General features: G+C 47.5%; 1 protein-coding gene across 4 annotated transcripts in view; it reads right to left on the reverse strand.

The window, feature by feature from the left end:
* Nucleotides 1-18639, reverse strand: part of LOC140405407 (nuclear receptor subfamily 4 group A member 1-like) — a 170309-nt gene that overhangs the window by 89019 nt on the left and 62651 nt on the right. The gene's annotated exons all lie outside the window — the stretch shown is intronic.

Below are 18639 nucleotides of genomic sequence, written 5' to 3' on the forward strand. Positions count from 1 at the left end.
ATCTTATTGAACAGTGGAGCAGGCTCGAGGGGCCGAATGGCCTCTTCCTGCTCCTAGTTCATATGTCTGTATGTATCGCAATTGTTAATCAGTTTTAAGGAATTAAAACTTAATTGTTAAGAAATTATTAAGAAATTAAATGGCAATTAATAAGCAACATGAAAGAATTAGCATTAAAGATTATATGAATTATGCTTTCATAAGTTGCTTACAGTTTGTTTCTATTGTGGGCACATCCAAAGTTCTTAAAGTTTAACATTGCACAAGGGCATCCTGTATGTGTGAATGTGGGAAAAAGTGCATGTGTCGTCAAAGTGACAGTTGCAATGAAAAATGACTCATAAAAAATGTTTCTTAACCCTCACAAAAATGTGAATACATCAGTCAGACTATGTAGACTAAAAATTGATTTTGCCCAATGTGTTCCTCAGTACCTCATATGACATTCCTCTGTCCATTTCTTCAGCGCAGACACCAATCCATTTACTCCCAGTAGATGTTTACAGCTTGGAAACAGGCCCTTCGGCCCAGCTTGTCCACACCACCCAGTTTCGATCACTAAGCTAGTCCCACTTGCCCGCATTTGACCCATATCCCTCTATACCCACCCTGCCCATGTAACTGTAACTGCTTTTTCAAAGACAAAATTGTACCCGCCTCTACCACTGCCTCTGGCAGCTCGTTCCAGACACTCACTGCCCATTTGTGAAAAAATTGCCCCTCGGGACCCTTTTGTATCTCCCCCTCTGACCTTAAACCTATGCCCTCTAATTTTAGACTCCAATCTCACCCAATGGGTAATAAAATCATGGAGGGACGCACATTTTCCCATTGGTCACTTCTGGCATGCTAGTTTTAATGCTTGTCAGCTGACCTTTGACCTCTGGGGGGACTCATGGCATAACTCTAGGCAGTGAGTGCTTGTGTGCTATTTGACTGTGGGAGGCGAATCTGAGTTGGTACTCTCCCAGGCACAAGCACTCATGATCAAACAAGAGCACGGATTATGATGTCTTTCCTGAGCGTGGATGATGAGGTCTATTGTCACGTCCTGACTGCCAGAGTGAGATCAGTTAGCAGACCAGGAATACTGGACCACACACCATGGGAAGCCGCAAGACTGAATTTTACAGGAGAAATGACTGCTTCTTAAATCCAACAAGCTACTCTTCAATCAGCCTGTATTTTCAATAAAGCGTTTGCCAGTGCTGTAGCTTTCCCCCTCAATTGTTGCTGCTTAACAGGGGGGAGGCTGTTCAAGATATATACTGTGAGAAAACGCTTTGAAAGTGTACAGCGGCAGATCGGAGTTAGTCCCGATGAAAGAAGTGATAACCGCAAATATGACCAAGTGGCCAGTGACCCATTGCACAACACAATACGCCCTTTAAACACTGAATATTCCTGGCGCCGTGTCAAAATCAAATCTGTTTTTCATCGCATAACATTGACAACACAGATATTCAGAACAGCTGTGACACTGGATCTTAGGAAGGGGTGGGGTTGGGAGAACAGAGGCACCCAAGTTAGTTGTTTTGCAGATGTTCTGGCATCCCACCAATGTGCCAGTTGCTTGGCAACAGTCTATCTTTGTCAGATGAGCATTTGTTTTTGCTCAGGTGGCGAATATTTGATTTGATTTGATTTATTGTCACATGTACAGTGAAAAGTATTTTTCTGCGGCCGAGGGAACGTACACAGTACGTACATCGTAGACACAGAGAATAATCGACAGAGAACATTGACAAATGGTACATCGACAAAACAGTGATTGGTTACAGTGCGGAACAAGGGGCCAAACAAAGCAAATACATGAGCAAGAGTAGCATAGGGCGTCGTGAATAGTGTTCTTACAGCGAACAGATCAGTCCGAGGGGGAGTCGTTGAGGTGTCTTGTAGCTGTGGGGAAGAAGCTATTCCTATGTCTGGATGTGCGAGTCTTCAGACTTCTGTACCTTCTGCCTGATGGAAGGGTCTGGAAGAAGGCAATGCCTGGGTGAGAGGGGTCTCTGATAATGCTGTCTGCCTTGTATAATATTGCAAATGATATATTTTTTTAAAAGTCATCCCATTCATACATAATGGACTGATATCTTTGTACAATGGCCACTGTTCTTCTGTAGTGTATGATTGCGTCATAGTCTACATTGACTTCTAACGGAGAAAAAAAGGTACCCTCTCCATGATACACCTCACTGTTTTGTGAGGACGGAGCAGACTGTCCTTACACCACTGGGCTCGGAGGTTGAATCTGGCATAGATAGGCACAAGGGGCTGGATTCTCCGTCGGCGGGATCCTCTGTTTCACCAGCAGCGCACTCACGCCTGTGGATTTCCCAATGGCGGGGGCGCGCCACACCAGAACACGGGTGCAGCAGGATGACAATTTATCATGGCCAATCCACCTAACCTGCACATCTTTGGACTGTGGGAGGAAACCAGAGCACCCGGAGGAAACCCACGCAGACACGGGGAGAACATACAAACTCCACACAGACAGTGACTAAGGCCAGAATCGAACCTGGGTCCCTGGCGCTGTGAGGCATCAGTGCTAACCACTAAGTCACCATATGCCACCCTTCTGGGGCACAGAGTTCCAAAGTCGCACAGCCCTCTGGGAGAAAAACATTCTCCTAATTTCTGTCCTAAAAGGGTGACTCCTCATTTTAAAGCAGTGTCCCCTCTTTCTGGACCCACCCACAAGAGGAAACATCCTTTCCACATCCACCTTGTCAATACCATTCAGGATCTAAAATACTTCAATCAAATCACCCCTCACTCTTCTAAACTCCTCTGGAAACAAGTCCAGTCAGTCCAACCTTTCCTCATAAGACAACCCGCTCATTCCAGACATCAATCCAGTAAGACCTCCTTTGAGCCGCCTCCAACTCATTCACATCCTTCCCTAAATAAGGAGACCAAAATTGCTCACCATATTCGAAATGTGGTCTCACCAATAACCTGTATAACTGAAGCATAACATCCTTACTGTTATATTCAATTCCTGTTGTGATAATAGAAGAAACTGTTGGAAATTCATCTCAAACAATGTATCACAAAATATATGGGTTAAACAGAAGCCTCAAAATCTGAATGATATTCTGTTGAGGTTTTGTGAATTCTACTTTCATATGTCGTTAGTTTTCTGAGCTTGACGTTGAACAAGGACTTACGTTATAAAACATACATATAGATAATATATGTTATATAATATATGTGTGAGACTTTTCTATAGCGCTTTTCATGGTCAATTATAATAATCTTTATTATTGTCACAAGTAGGCTTACATTAACACTGCAATGAAGTTACTGTGAAAATCCCCTCGTCGCCACATTCCGGCGCCTGTTCGGGTACACTGAGGGAGAATTCAGAATGTCCAATTCATCTAACAGCACGTCTTTCGGGACTTGTGGGAGGAAACCGGAGCACCCGGAGGAAACCTACGCAGACACGGGGAGAACGTGCAGACTCCGCACAGACAGTGACCCAAGCCGGGAATAGAACCTGGGACCCAGGAGCTGTGAAGCAACAGTGCTAGCCACTATGTAGGAAATGTGGAATTCAATCTGCACAGAAAGCTCTCACAAACAACATGATCATGACTGGATAATCTGTTGTTGTGATGTTGGCCGAGGGACGAACATTGACCAAGATATCAGGGGTAACTGCACCACCTCAGAATTGTGGCATGGAACCTTTGACCTCCACCCAAGGGATCTTGGTTCAACATCATTTTGGAAAGCCTAGCTATCTCTACACAATGCACCATGAAGTCCCTGCTGGCAGGGGGCAGTATGCGGTCACCTTGCCAAATACCAGCTGACCTGCCTACTGGGAATTCTTAATCGTAGACCCCAATTTCACGCCTGCTTGATGTCCAGTGAGCACAGAACACATGCAAGTGTAATTTGACATGAACGCAAAGCAGAATGCAGTCAGTCAAAGAATTTTTTTAAAAGCTTAAAAGTGACTTCACTTAGGGAAAGGGGCTCTCTGGGAAAATAGCAGTGAAGGAGCAAAATAGTGGGTACCCAGGAATGGTGGGTTGGCACTGTCGCTTCACAGCGCCAGGGTCCCAGGTTCGATTCCCGGCTTGGGTCACTGTCTGTGCGGAGTCTGCACGTTCTCCCCGTGTCTGCGTGGGTTTCCTCCGGGTGCTCCGGTTTCCTCCCACAATTCCCGAAAGACGTGCTGTTGGGTGAATTGGACATTCTGAATTCTCCCTCTGTGACCCGAACAGGGGCCGGAATGTGGCGACGAGGGGCTTTTCACAGTAACTTCATTGCAGCGTTCATGTAAGCCTACTTGTAACAATAATAAAGATTATTATTATAATAGAGGGTAGTGCGGCTAAAAGGGTTAAATTATGAGGACAGGTTGTATAGACTAAACTTGTATTCTCTCGTGCAGCGAAGATTAAGGGCTGACCTCAAGAAGAGGTGATTAAAGGATTCACTCAGATAGGTAGAAAGAGACTTTCCTCTGGTAAAAAGTGGGATGTAAGATTAAAATTGAGAGTTATTCTGTTCAGGGGTGTGTCTGGAAGAATTTCTTCACACAAAGGACAGCGGAAATCTGGAACCCCTTCACGCTGGGGTGAATTGAACATTTCAAAACTGAGATGTTGCAGAACCATGGTGGGTAGCTGGAATTAAGATACATTGAATGGCGGAACAGCTAGGCCTGAGATGGACCAAAATGGCCTCCTGTCCCGAAGTTCTCGAAAGCTTGGAACTCCTGTTGGGTGTTTTGTGGGCTTTTCTAGTATGATGAGAGTCCTAAATCTTGCAGGTCTTCAAACGTACTCATGAGTAACTGATTGTGTGTGGAGGAAGAGTGGGTGGGGGAATTCCCATGCCCCTGGTTTATGGTGCAAACACGAGTGAGTCACGAGCAAGTTATGAAAGTCTCTCTTAGAAACGTAATCACCTTGGTATTCCCCTGGTCCCCAGTGCATTGCCGATCTGTATCACAAGTTAAGAAAAGACATTTAAAGCAGTCATATATCACTTGCACTACTTTTAAATGTGTTCGAAGTAGCGTATACCTTGACAAAAATTATTTTTTTTCTGGAAAGCTTAGAAGTTGGTATTTAATGTGGTTTTGCCCTGGTATGGAAGACAGGCAGTGAGTTAAAGCATAAGGTGCAACAAAATCCATTTTTAAACACTAATCTGGGAGCTGATCTAAAGCAGAGAACATGCTATTGGTGGCAGAGTGTGACAAAGTACCGTTCCAGGACAGAAGTCCTGAGCAGTAACACCAGGGGCAGCACGGTAGCATTGTGGATAGCACAATTGCTTCACAGCTCCAGGGTCCCAGGTTCGATTCTGGCTTGGGTCACTGTCTGTGCGGAGTCTGCACGTTCTCCCCGTGTGTGCGTGGGTTTCCTCCGGGTGCTCCGGTTTCCTCCCACAGTCCAAAGATGTGCAGATTAGGTGGATTGGCCATGATCAATTGCCCTTAGTGTCCAAAATTGCCCTTAGTGTTGGGTGGGGTTACTGGGTTATGGGGATAGGGTGGAGGTGTTGACCTTGGGTAGGGTGCTCTTTCCAAGAGCCGGTGCAGACTCGATGGGCTGAATGGCCTCCTTCTGCACTGTAAATTCTATGATTCTATGATTATGGTTCGCCAGTCTCCAGTGTGGCAGAATATATATTTCTATATTTTTAAATGTAGCAAATATCATGATCACAATATAGATTCTTATAAGACCATAAGACATAGGAGCAGAATTACAGGCCATTCGGCCCATCCAGTCTGCTCCGCCATTCAATCATAGAATCATAGAAGTTTACAGCATGGAAACAGGCCCTTCGGCCCAACCAGTCCATGCCGCCCAGTTTTTTACCATTAAGCTAGTCCCAGTTGCCCGCACTTGGCCCATAACCCTCTATACCCATCTTACCCATGTAACTATCTAAATGCTTTTTAAAAGACACAATTGTACCCGCTTCTACTACTGCCTCTGGCAGCCCATTCCAGACACTCACTACCCTCTGAGTGAAGAAATTGCCCCTCTGGGCCCTTCTGAATCTCTCCCTTCTCACCTTAAACCTATGCCCTCTAGTTTTAGACTCCCCTACCTTTGGGAAAAGATGTTGACTATCTACCTTATCTATGCCCCTCATTATTTTATAGACCTCTATAAGATCACCCCTAAGCCTCCTACGCTCCAGGGAAAAAAGTCCCAGTCTATCCAGCCTCTCCTTATAACTCGAACCATCAAGTCCCGGTAACATCCTAGTAAATCTTTTCTGCACTCTTTCTAGTTTAATAATATCCTTTCTATAATAGGGTGACCAGAACTGCACACAGTATTCCAAGTGTGGCCGTACCAATGTCTTGTACAACTTCAACAAGACGTCCCAACTCCTGTATTCAATGTTCTGACCAATGAAACAAGCATGCCGAATGCCTTCTTCACCACCCTGTCCACCTGCGACTCCACCTTCAAGGAGCTATGAACCTGTACTCCTAGATCACTTTGTTCTATAACTCTCCCCAACGCCATACCATTAACTGAGTAGGTCCTGGCCTGATTCGATCTGCCAAAATGCATCACCTCACATTTATCTAAATTAAACTCCATCTGCCATTCGTCGGCCCACTGGCCTAATTGATCAAGATCCCGTTGTAATCCTAGATAACCTTCTTCACTATCCACTGTGCCACCAATCTTGGTGTCATCTGCAAACTTCCTAACCATGCCTCCTAAATTCCCATCCAAATCATTAATATAAATCACAAATAACAGTGGACCCAGCACCGATCCCTGAGGCACACCACTGGTCACAGGCCTCCAGTTTGAAAAACAACCCTCTACAACTACCCTCTGTCTTCTGTCGTCCAGCCAATTTTGAATCCAATTGGCAACCTCACCCTGGATCCCGTGAGCTTTAACCTTCTGCAACAACCTACCATGCGGTACCTTGTCAAAGGCTTTGCTAAAGTCCATGTAGACAAGGTCTACTGCACTGCCCTCGTCTACCTTCTTGGTCACCCCCTGAAAAAACTCAATCAAATTTGTGAGACATGATTTTCCACGCACAATCATGGCTGATATTTTCTCATCCTCCTTCACCTGCCTTCTCCCCATAACCCCTGATCCCCTTATTAATCAAGAACCTATCTATCTCTGTCTTAAAGACATTCAGTGAATTGGCCTCCACAGCCTTCTGCGGCAAAGAGTTCCACAGATTCACCACCCTCTGGCTGAAGAAATTCCTCCTCATCTCTGTTTTAAAGGATCGTCCCTTTAGTCTGAGGCTGTGCCCTCGCATACTAGTCTCTCCTACTCGTGGAAACATCCTCTCCACGTCCACTCTATCTAGACCTCTAAGCACGGTAGCACAAGTGACTAGCACTGTGGCTTCACAGCTCCAGGGTCCCAGGTTCGATTCTCCGCTGGGTCACTGTCTGTGAGGAGTCTGCATGTTCTCCCCGTGTCTGCGTGGGTTTCCTCCGGGTGCTCCGGTTTCCTCCCACAGTCCAAAGATGTGCAGGTTAGGTGGATTGGCCATGATAAATTGCCCTTAGTGACCAAAAAGGTTAGGAGGGGTGATTGGGTTACGGGGATAGGGTGGAAGTGAGGGCTTAAGTGGGTCGGTGCAGACCCGATGGGCCGAATGGCCTCCTTCTGCACTGTATGTTCTATGTTCTATCCTGTAAGTTTCACTAAGATCCCCTCTCATCCTTCTAAACTCCAACGAGTACAGATCCAGAGTCCTCAACTGTTCCTCATACGACAAGCTCTTCATTCCAGGGATCTTTCTTGTGAACCTCCTCTGGACCCTTTCCAAGGCCAGCACATCCTTCCTTAGATACGGGGCCCAAAACTGCTCACAATACTCCAAATGGGGTCTGACCAGAGCCTTATACAGCCTCAGAAGTACATCCCTGGTCTTGTATTCTAGCCCTCACGACATGAATGCTAACATTGCATTTGCCTCCTTAACTGCCGACTGAACCTGCACGTTAACCTTAAGAGAATCGTGAACAAGGACTCCCAAGTCCCTTTGTGCTTCTGATTTCCTAAGCATCTCCCATTTAGAAAATAGTCTGTGCCTCCATTTCGCCTTCCAAAGTACATAACCTCACACTTTTCCACATTGTATTTCATGGACAGTTACTATGGCGGCTTTCACCGCCCTTTCAGGCAGCGCCTTCCAGATCCAAGCAACTTGCCGCATAAAACATTGTTACCCTCACCTCCCCCTCTGTTTCTTTTGCCAATTATTTGTGATCTGCACCCTCTGGCTGCCAACTCTCCTGCCAGTGGAATCCGTTTCTCACTATCTACTCAATTTTGAACATCTCAACAAAATCACCCCACAACCTTCTCTGCTTTAAGGAGACTAACCCCAGCATCTCCAGTGTCTCCACGTTAACGGAGATTCCTCATTCTGGCGTTGTTCTAGTCAGCCTCCTCTGCACCCTCTCTGAGGCCTTGACCATCATTCCTGAAGGGGCCCAGTATTGGACAGACTACTCCAGCTGAGACCTGAGCAATTATTTAGAACAGTTCAGCATATTTTCCTGATTTTTGTACTCAATATTCCTCTTGTTTCATACATCAGTTACAGAGATCACAATTTAGCGTGGCCAATCCACCTGCCCTGCACATCTTTGGGTTGTGGGGGTGAGACCCACGCAGACACGGGGAGAATGTGCAAACTCCACACGGACAGTGACCCAGGGCCTGGATTGAACCCGGGTCCTGTGCGCCGTGAGACAGCAGTGCTAACCACTGTGCCACCGTGCTGCCCCCCCCAGAAAAAGTGTATTAAAGAATTTGTTTTAACCGCTACCTTCACACTGAGGAGGCATTTCCCCTCACCACCTTATCTTGTTGGCTTGATCAGTGCGTTCCCCTCCCATTTCTTCCCTCAATCATTACCACACCAACAAAAGACTGCTGTGATTATGCATTCGACGGCCGTGAGACTGGGAAGGCTCACACATCATTAGCCTTAGGGCTAATTCCAAATTATTTTACACTTTGCAGATATGAATGAACCATTGAGAAATAAAGAAAGCCTGACTGCAGTTTTTAGATACAAATAAACTCCATTTTCCATTCTATCCACTGGAAGAACAAATCCCATTCCCAAAAAACACTGAGGTATTTGAAAGGACTATTATTTTCTGGTGGGTTTTTTTTGAACCAGATCCTTGGTAAAGCTTGTGCACAGAGCACCATTGTGTCAAAACCTGAGAATTTTCAGAATAGAAACCCTACATCCAAAATCTAGTTTCTGTTTTCAACACACTTGGCGGCAATTCTCCCCAAAGATTTCGGAGTGTGGTCTCCAGCGGGTAACATTGTGTGATTTCCGCTGGGTGGGAGACATTTTTGGGGAAGTTGGGGTGATTTGTGCCGTGAATGAGGTGCGAGTAACCCAAAGATCATCGAATTTACAATGCAGGAGGCCATTTGGCCGAGCGAGTCTGTACTGGCCCTCGGAAATGGCACCCTACTTAACGCCACACCGCCACTCTATCCCTGTAACCCAGTGACCCTGCCTAACCTTTTGAGCACTAAAGGGCAATTGATCATGGCCAATCCACCTAACCTGCACATCTTTGGACACTAAGGGCAATTGATCATGGCCAATCCACCTAACCTGCACATCTTTGGGCTGTGGGAGGAAACCGGAGCACCCGGAGGAAACCCACGCACACACGGGGAGAACGTGCAAACTCCACACACAGTCACCCGAGACTGGAATTGAACCCAGGTCATTGGAGCTGTGAGGCAGCAGTGCTAACCACTGTGCCAACATGCCAGCAGGTCCGGCTCCTCAGAGGTCGAGCTGCCATTTTAAAGAGCGCCCCCACCTTAAGACCATTCTGCAGAACCCCCCTGCCAATCGCCAGTAAAGACCCTCCCCCAACCGCTGTGATCAGCCTCGCCCCCACCACCCAAGTGAGCGATATCCCACTATGGAGTCGCCAAAGGCCTCCCCACTCCCTTCAAGGTTCCCCTTCAGCCCAACCCCCTTCAGGCCCCATCCCTTAGCAGTGCCAACCTGGCAGCACCAGGTTGACAGTGCCAGGGCACTTTCCAGCCATGTCCCTGACCACCTGGGCACTACAATGGCCTCCCAGCCCGTGGCATGGTCATCGCATCTGGTCTCCGTTTTTGGAGACCAGTAATGATTCCCACCGGCTTCACGTTGTTCTAGCATGTGGGAGAATTACAGGGGCCTAGTGAATTTGGCTCAAAGCCTATTCTGCATATTTAAATTAGAATTTAAATATGCTAAGCTGGTTCACACCCAGTGGGGGGAGCTTGAACCAGGTTACATCGCAGGCCAGAGGCTGGGAGAATTTCAAAATGAATTCTCGTCAGTGCAAATCGTGTTAGGGTACTCTCTTGGGAGTCTCCAGCCATAACACGGTTTGCACCTGTGCGAGCGGGGCTCCAGAATCGCCCCTCTATGTCTAGTGATGCAGAGACACTCATCATGAAGGCCAGCCCCCAGCACTTGAGCACATAATCTAGGGCGACAGTACTAAAGGGAGTGCTAAACTGAAGAGGTGGCATCTGATGGATGAGACATTAAACCAAGGTCCCATCTGCCCTCTCAAGTGACTATAATAGATCATCCCAGGAAGGAGAATTCTCCCCCGGTGTCCAGACTGATATCTGTCCCTCAACGAACATCATTGAAAACAGATAATTTAAAAAAATATTTATATTTGTTCACGGGATGTGGGTGTCGCTGGCTCGGCCAGCATTTATTGCCCGTCCCCAATTGCCCCTTGAGAAGGTGGTGGTGAGCTGCCTTCTTGAACCGCTGCAGTCCCTGTGGTGTAGGTACACCCACTGCTGTTAGGGAAGGAGATCCAGGATTTTGACCCAGCGACAGTGAAGGGACGGCCGATATATTCCCAGTCGGGGCGGTGAGTGACTCGGAGGGGAACTTGCCTGAGATACCTGGTCACTGATCGTATTTATGTTTGTGGAATCCTAAAGTGAGTGATGTGCATCCATATTTGCCAAAACAGTGATTATTGGCTATATCACTCAGCACTGGAGTGCTGAATTTGGGTGCATTTGAGTGCTGTTGTGAGAGTTTGGTGAGAGGGATGTTAAGGGTTTATTTTATCTAAAGTCTAGTCTTTCTTTTATGTAGTTAATTAACTTAAAAGTTGCTGTTTGGTTTAGACCTTTTATCGGGTCTTACTACTCTAATTTATATATATATATATATTTTTTTTTTGTATGTGTTTTGTTATTTTATTATTTTTTTAAAAAATTGTTGTTTTGTTTGTGATATTATGACCAGTACGTTTATCTACACGTACAGGAGTTAACCCAGCATCCGTCACTGACACTGGCGTGATGCTGGGTGTGAAAACCAAGGAAAAGAACATAAAGGAACTGATGGATAAAACAAAAGTGGGGAGTGCCCCAAAACAACGAGTGGAGCACAGCCCAAAAACTTATCACAAACCCGTCAAATTAAAGTGTGAGAATCGGGTCGATAAGGCAGTCCAACCCCTGCTGTGCCCACCGAGCACGGAACGCCTCGAGTGTGCCCGTGGACACCGCATGCTCCCGCTCCAGGGACACCCGGCCGCGAATGAGGCCGCGGTAGATGGGCAGACAGTCAGGCTGGACGACCCCCTCGGTCGCCTGCTGCCTGGACCTATTAATGGCAAGTTTGGCCAGGCCCAGGAGCAGGTTCACGAGGAGGTCCTCCGCCTTTCCCGCCCCCCTCCCCACCGGATGCCCGTAGATCAGGAGCGTGGGGCTGAAGTGCAAAGACAACCTCAACAACAACGTTGTCAAGAAACCAAAAATGGAGTCCAGCCTGGGACAGACAACATAAACATGGCTCCACGGTCTCCACCAGGCCGCAAAACTGGCAGGTCTCTGGCAGAGCCGTGAAGTGGTTTAAACGATGGTTGCACGGCCCTGCCACACGCAGCACCCTCCACCCCAGGTCCCCGAGTTTTGTTTGGGTTTAGAAGAAGGTGCGTTTTCAATCAGCTTTAAACAGAGGTTCTACTTGCAGTTGGAGCTTGTTAATTAGTTAATTGGATTGGGCCAGTTTTCAGACGCTAGTCACACAGTATAAGGGTGAGCCAGCTTACAGTGCTGACTTTGCTTGCACTGAGTGCTGAATATGGGTGCATTTGAGGCTATAGTGAGAGTTTGGTGATGAGGGAGTGCTGAATTTGGGTGCATTTGAGTGCTATAGTGAGAGTTTGGTGATGAGGGAGTGCTGAATCTGGGTGCATCTGAGTGCTATATTGAGAGTTTGGTGACTGAGGGAGTGCTGAATTTGGGTGCATTTGAGTGCTATAGTGAGTGTTTGGTGACTGAGGAAGTTAGGTGAGGAGGGAGTAAGGTGCTCCTTTCATTTCGTTTCCTACACTTCCTCAAAGAGTGAGAAGAGAGCCAGGAGTTTACAGAAAGTGTAGCTGACTGGGAGTAGGGTCGGAGGGGGGAGATCCAGTTGGTCCACAGGGCAGCTATATTCTGTCAGGTAAGAGGGGATGGAGGCTAGGTCAGTTGCATGCTCCTCCTGTAGGATGTGGGTGGTGAGGGATACCACCGGTGTCCCCGCTGACTATACCTGCGGGAAGTGCACCCAACTCCAGCTCCTCAGAGACCGTGTCAGGGAACTGGAGCTGGAGCTGGATGAACTTCGGATCATCCGGGAGGCAGAGGGGGTGATTGAGAAGAGTTACAGGGAGGTAGCCACACCCAAGCTACAGGAAAAGAGTAGCTGGGTTTCAGTCAGGGGAAGGAAAACAAAGGGGCAGGCAGTGCAGGGACCCTCGTGGCCATTCCCCTTCAAAACAAGTATATCGTTTTGGATGCTGTTGGGGGGGATGACCTACCGGGGGAAGGCCCTAGCGGCCAGGTCTCTGGCACTGAGTCTGGCTCTGGGGCTCAGAAGGGAAGGGGGGAGAATAGAAAAGCAATAGTGATGGGAGACTCAATGGTTAGGGGAATAGATAGGAGATTCTGTGGTCGCGAGCGAGACTCCCGGAAGGTATGTTGCCTCCTGGGTGCCAGGGCCAGGGATGTCTTGGATCGAGTCTACAGGATTTTTAAGGGGGAGGGGGTGCAGCCAGAAGTCGTGGTGCACATCGGCACCAACGACATAGCTAAGAAAAGGGATGAGGATCTAAAAAGTGATTTTAGGGAGTTAGGTTGGAAGCTAAAGAGCAGGACAAGCAGAGTAGTGATCTCAGGATTGCTACCAGTGCCAAGCGCAAGTGAGGCAAGGAACAGAGAGCGAGTGCAGCTGAACACGTGGCTACAGGGCTGGTGCAGGAGGGAAGGCTTCAGATATGTGGATCATTGGGATATCTTCTGGGGAAGGTGGGGCCTGTACATGAAGGACTGATTGCACCTAAACTGGAGGGGCACCAATATCCTGGGTGGGAGGTTTGCTAGAGCTCTTCGGGAGGGTTTAAACTTGTTTGGCAGGGGGATGGGAACCAGAGCTATGGATCAGAGGATAGGGTAGCTGTTGAACAGGCAGAAATAGTATGCAGCAAGTCTGTGAGGAAGGATAGACAGTTGATAGGGCAAAGTTGCACTCAGTGGAATGGGTTAAAGTGTGTCTGTTTCAATGCAAGGAGTGTCAGCAATAAGGGAGATGAACTTAGAGCATGGATCAGTACTTGGAACTACGATGTTGTGGCCATTACAGAGACATGGATTTCACAGGGGCAGGAATGGTTGTTAGATGTTCCGGGGTTTAGATGTTTTCAGAAGAATAGGGAGGGAAGTAAAAGAGGAGGGGGAGTGGCACTGTTAATTAGGGAGTGCACCACAGCTGCAGAAAAGGAGGTAGTCGAGGAGGGTTTGTCTACTGAGTCAGTATGGGTGGAAGTCAGAAACAAGAAAGGAGCAGTCACTTTATTGGGTGTTTTCTATAGACCCCCCAATAGCAGCAGAGAGATGGAGGAACAGATTGGGTGGCAGATCTTGGAAACGTACAGAAGTAACAGAGTTGTTGTCATGGGTGACTTCAACTTCCCTAATATTGACTGGAACCTCCATAGTGCAAATGGTTTGGTTGGAGCAGATTTTGTCTGGGTGTGTACAGGAAGGATTCCGACTCAATATGTAGATAGGCCGACTAGGGGGGAGGCCATATTGGACTTGGTGCTCGGCAACGAACCAGGCCAGGTGTCCGATGTCTCGGTGGGAGAGCATTTCGGTGACAGTGACCACAACTCCTTGACCTTTACCATAGTCATGGAGAGGGATTGGAACAGGCAGTATGGGAAGGTATTTAATTGGGGGAGGGGAAATTATACTGCTATTCGACAGGAGCTGAGGAGCATAAAGTGGGAACAATTGTTCTTGGGGAAATGCACAACAGTAATGTGGGGATTGTTTAAGGAGCACTTGCTGCGAGTGCTGAATAGTTTTGTCCCACTGAGACGAGGAAGGAACGGTAAGGTGAAGGAGTCTTGGATAACAAGAGAAGTGGAGCTTCTAGTCAAGAGGAAGAAGGAAGCTTCCGTAAGGTTGAGGAAGCAAGGATCTGACTCGGCTCTAGAGGGTTACAAGGTAGCCAGGAAGGAACTCAAAAATGGACTGAGGAGAGCTAGAAGGGGGCATGAAAAAGCCCTGGCGGGAAGGATTAGGGGAAACCCCAAGGCGCTCTACACTTTTATGTGAGAAATAAGAGGATGATCAGAGTGAGAGTAGGGCCAATCAGGGATAGTGGAGGGAACTTGTGCCGAGAGTCTGAAGAGATGGGGGAAGCCCTCAATGAATACTTTGCTTCAGTATTCACTAGAGAGAGGGACCTTGTTGCTCATGAGAACAGTGTGAACCAGGTTAATAGACTCGAACAGGTTGATATTAAGAAGGAGGATGTGCTGGAAATTTTGAAAAGCATCAGGATAGGTAAGTCCCCTGGGCCTGACGGGATATACACAAGGGAAGCGAGGGAGGAGATTGCTGCGCCGTTGGCGATGATCTTTGCGTCCTTACTCTCCACTGGAGTAGTACCGGATAATTGGAGGGAGGGAGGCGAATGTTGTTCCCCTGTTCAAGAAAGGGAATAGGGAAATCCCAGGGAATTACAGACCCATCAGCCTTAGGTCTGTGGTGAGCAAAATATTGGAAAGTATTCTGAGAGATCGGATTTATGATTATTTTGAAAAACATAGTTTGATTAAAGATAGTCAGCATGGCTTTGTGAGGGGTAGGTCATGCCTCACAAGCCTCATTGAATTCTTTGAGGATGTGACGAGACACATTGATGAAGGTCGGGCAGTGGATGTGGTGTATATGGATTTCAGTAAGGCATTTGATAAGGTTCCCCATGGTAGGCTCATTCAGAAAGTTAGGGGGCATGGGATACAGGGAAATTTGGCTGTCTGAATACAGAATTGGCTGGCCGAAAGAAGACAGCGAGTGGTAGTCAATGGAAAGTCTGGAGGTCGGTGACCAGTGGTGTCCCGCAAGGATCTGTTCTGGGACCTCTGCTCTTTGTGGTTTTTATAAATGACTTGGATGAGGAAGTGGAAGGGTGGGTTAGTAAGTTTGCCGATGACACAAAGGTTGGGGGAGTTGTAGATAGTGTTGAGGGTTGTTGCAGGTTACAACAGGACATCGACAGGATGCAGAGCTGGGCTGAGAAGTGGCAGATGGAGTTCAACCTTGATAAATGTGAAGTGATTAATTTTGGAAGGTCGAATTTGAATGTTGAATACAGGGTTAAAGGCAGGATTCTTGGAAGTGTGGAGGAACTTGGAGGAACGTGGATCTTGGGGTCCACGTACATTGATCCCTCAAAGTTGCCACCCAGGTTGATAGGGTTGTTAAGAAGGCGTATGGTGCGTTGGCTTTCATTAACAGGGGGCTTGAGTTTTAGAGCCGTGAGGTTTTGCTGCAGCTTTATAAAACCCTAGTTGGACCACACTTGGAATATTGTGTCCAGTTCTGGTCATTGTAGGAAGGATGTGGATGCTTTGGAGAGGGTGCAGAGGAGATTTACCAGGATGCTGCCTGGACTAGAGGGCATGCCTTATGAAGAAAGGTTGAGGGAGTGAGGGCTTTTCTCACTGGAGCGAAGAAGGCAGAGAGGTGACTTGATAGAGGTGTACAAGGTGATGAGAGGCATGGATAGAGTGGAGAGCCAGAGACTTTTCCCCAGGGCGGAAATGGCTGTCACGAGGGGACATAATTTTAAGGTGATTAGAGGAAGGTATAGGGAAGATGTCAGAGGTAGGTTCTTTACACAGAGAGTGGTGGGTGTGTGGAATGCACTGCCAGTGGAGGTGGGGGAGTCAGAGTCATTCGGGACATTTAAGCGACTCTTAGACAGGCACATGGACAGCAGTAAATTGAAGGGGTGTAGGTTAGGTTGATCTTAGATTAGGATAAATGGTGGGCACAACATTGTGGGCTGAAGGGCCTGTACTGTGCTGTACTGTTCTATGTTCTGTGTTCTATATCGAGTATTTTGAAAGGTGCTATGTTTCGTTTGTTAATGTTTTCAATGAATTGGCATCAATAACAAAACAAACATTAGAACCCCTCCCTGTGCCCAATACCTGACCTACTTGGGGAAAGAGGTGCTAATCGCTAGCAGTGAATGATCTATTGCTGTAAATATATTAAGTGCATAATTTCAAAAGCAACCCAGCAATTCAACTTTGCAAGCTGCAAAATATGTGCGTCTGTCAATCAAACAATCTTTGAAGAACGGAACGGTGGCTCGCATTGCTGCCTCATAGCGCCGAGGTTCCGGGTTCGATCCCGGCTCTGGGTCACTGTCCGTGTGGAGTTTGCACATTCTCCCCGTGTCTGCGTGGGTTTCACCCTCACAACCCAAAGATGTGCAGGTTAGGTGGATTGGCCACGCTAAATTGCCCCTTAATTGGAAAAAAAAAATAATTGGGTACTTCAAATTTTTTTTCAAATCAAACAATCTTAGAGCAGAGACGGAGGCCATTTAGCCCATTGTGCCTGTGCTAGCTCTTTGACAGAATGAGCCAATTTGTTCCGCTGCATGGCACTTTCCCCTTGGCTCTGCAGATTTTTTCAAGTGTATACATAACTATTTCCCTTTTGAAAGGTTTCCACTCGCAGTTTCCCTCGCAATCAACCTGGCAAAAGTGTGAGTGGAACGCTTGGCGCTTACTCTTCTCGAATTACCTGTCCTGGGGTATAAGTGTGACATCTGGATTGCCACCAGGGGCTCTGTAGTGTCACCTCAGCATTCATATTATTGTCCTATGTTAAATTTACAGGGGAGATGTTGGTGTAATGGTGATGTCATTGGGCTAGTAATCCAGAGACCCAGGATAATGATCTGGGGACACAGGTTCAAATCCCACCACAACAGCTGGTGAAATTTAAATCAAACGATTTAAAAGTTCAGGGGGTGATTCTCCAACCATGTTGTGCCCGGGGTATGCTGGGAGAACAGCGGGGGAGGCCGTAAATGGTCTCTGTGCCGGGCGGCGAACAGAACACTGTGCTCCCGGCCCGCTGCAGGTGACGTAATCTGGTTCATGACCAGCGAGGGTGTGAACCAAATTAGCATATTTAAATATGCTGTGACCGTTTTCAAGCCGGGTTCTCCTGGCTCCCCGCCCCCCCCCCCCCCCCCCCTCCCCCCCTCCCCCCCAACACAGGAATCACAACTGTTCTCCACTACCAGAAGCCAGACGTGAAGATCACACCATGGGGCTTAGCGTACATTGCAGCCCCCTGTGGTCAGGGCATGGAAACCCCAATACAGGCGCTAGTGGTGGCCTTTACTGGCACTTTGAGATCAGGGCACCCTGATCTCTGCAAAGCTGGTGTCTTGCCAGCGTGTCTAGGCCTCTCTCAGTGCCAGTGCAAAACCCGCCCCCCTGTCCAAGATCATTTCTAAGTGGGGGTTGATTGCAATCCAGATCGTGCCCAACCAGCTGGCAGGCATTGCACTGCCTTTCCAGTTTTCGATTTTGAGGTAAATTCAGGCCTTGCAACATCTTAACATAGAATACAGTGTTTCTGCCCCTTAGTTCCATCAATTTTCAGAAGCTTTTGGAGTGGGTCAAAGATGGGAAAATGCTATGGGTAAGGCCAAAGCTGAGGTGGCAGGGCTACATACAGAAAAACCTGAGTGGAAATTTGGTAAAGGGCAAATAGCTCCGAGGGCCAGCAGATAGGAGAACGCGGCCGCAATTGTTGGCTGCACCTATCGCCTTGTTATGTCAGCTAATCAACTTATTCTTCATACTCCAAGCTGTAACCTTATGAAATGTACTTCTGCAAACCATGGAATTTGGGAGCTAATTGCAATGAAGACACATGTATACAAATTTTTAAATATAAATTTAGAGTACCCAATTCTTTTTTTTCCAATTAAGGGGCAATTTAGCGTGGCCAATCCACCTACCCTTCACGTCATTTGGTTGAGGGGGTGAGACCCACGCAGACACAGGGAGAATGTGCAAACTCCACACGGACCGTGACCCAGGGCCGGGATCGAACCCGGAACCGGGATCGAACCCGGGACCTCGGTGCCATCAGGCAGCAGTGCTATCCACTGCGCCACCGTGCCGCCCCAATGCATGTAGACAAATGAACAATTTCCAAGTAATAACTGCCATTCTGTTTGGACACTGGCATGGTGTATACAAGATTAATCTCT

The sequence above is a fragment of the Scyliorhinus torazame genome, chromosome X, assembly GCF_047496885.1.
Source record: "Scyliorhinus torazame isolate Kashiwa2021f chromosome X, sScyTor2.1, whole genome shotgun sequence".
Classification (NCBI taxonomy): Eukaryota; Metazoa; Chordata; class Chondrichthyes; order Carcharhiniformes; family Scyliorhinidae; genus Scyliorhinus; species Scyliorhinus torazame.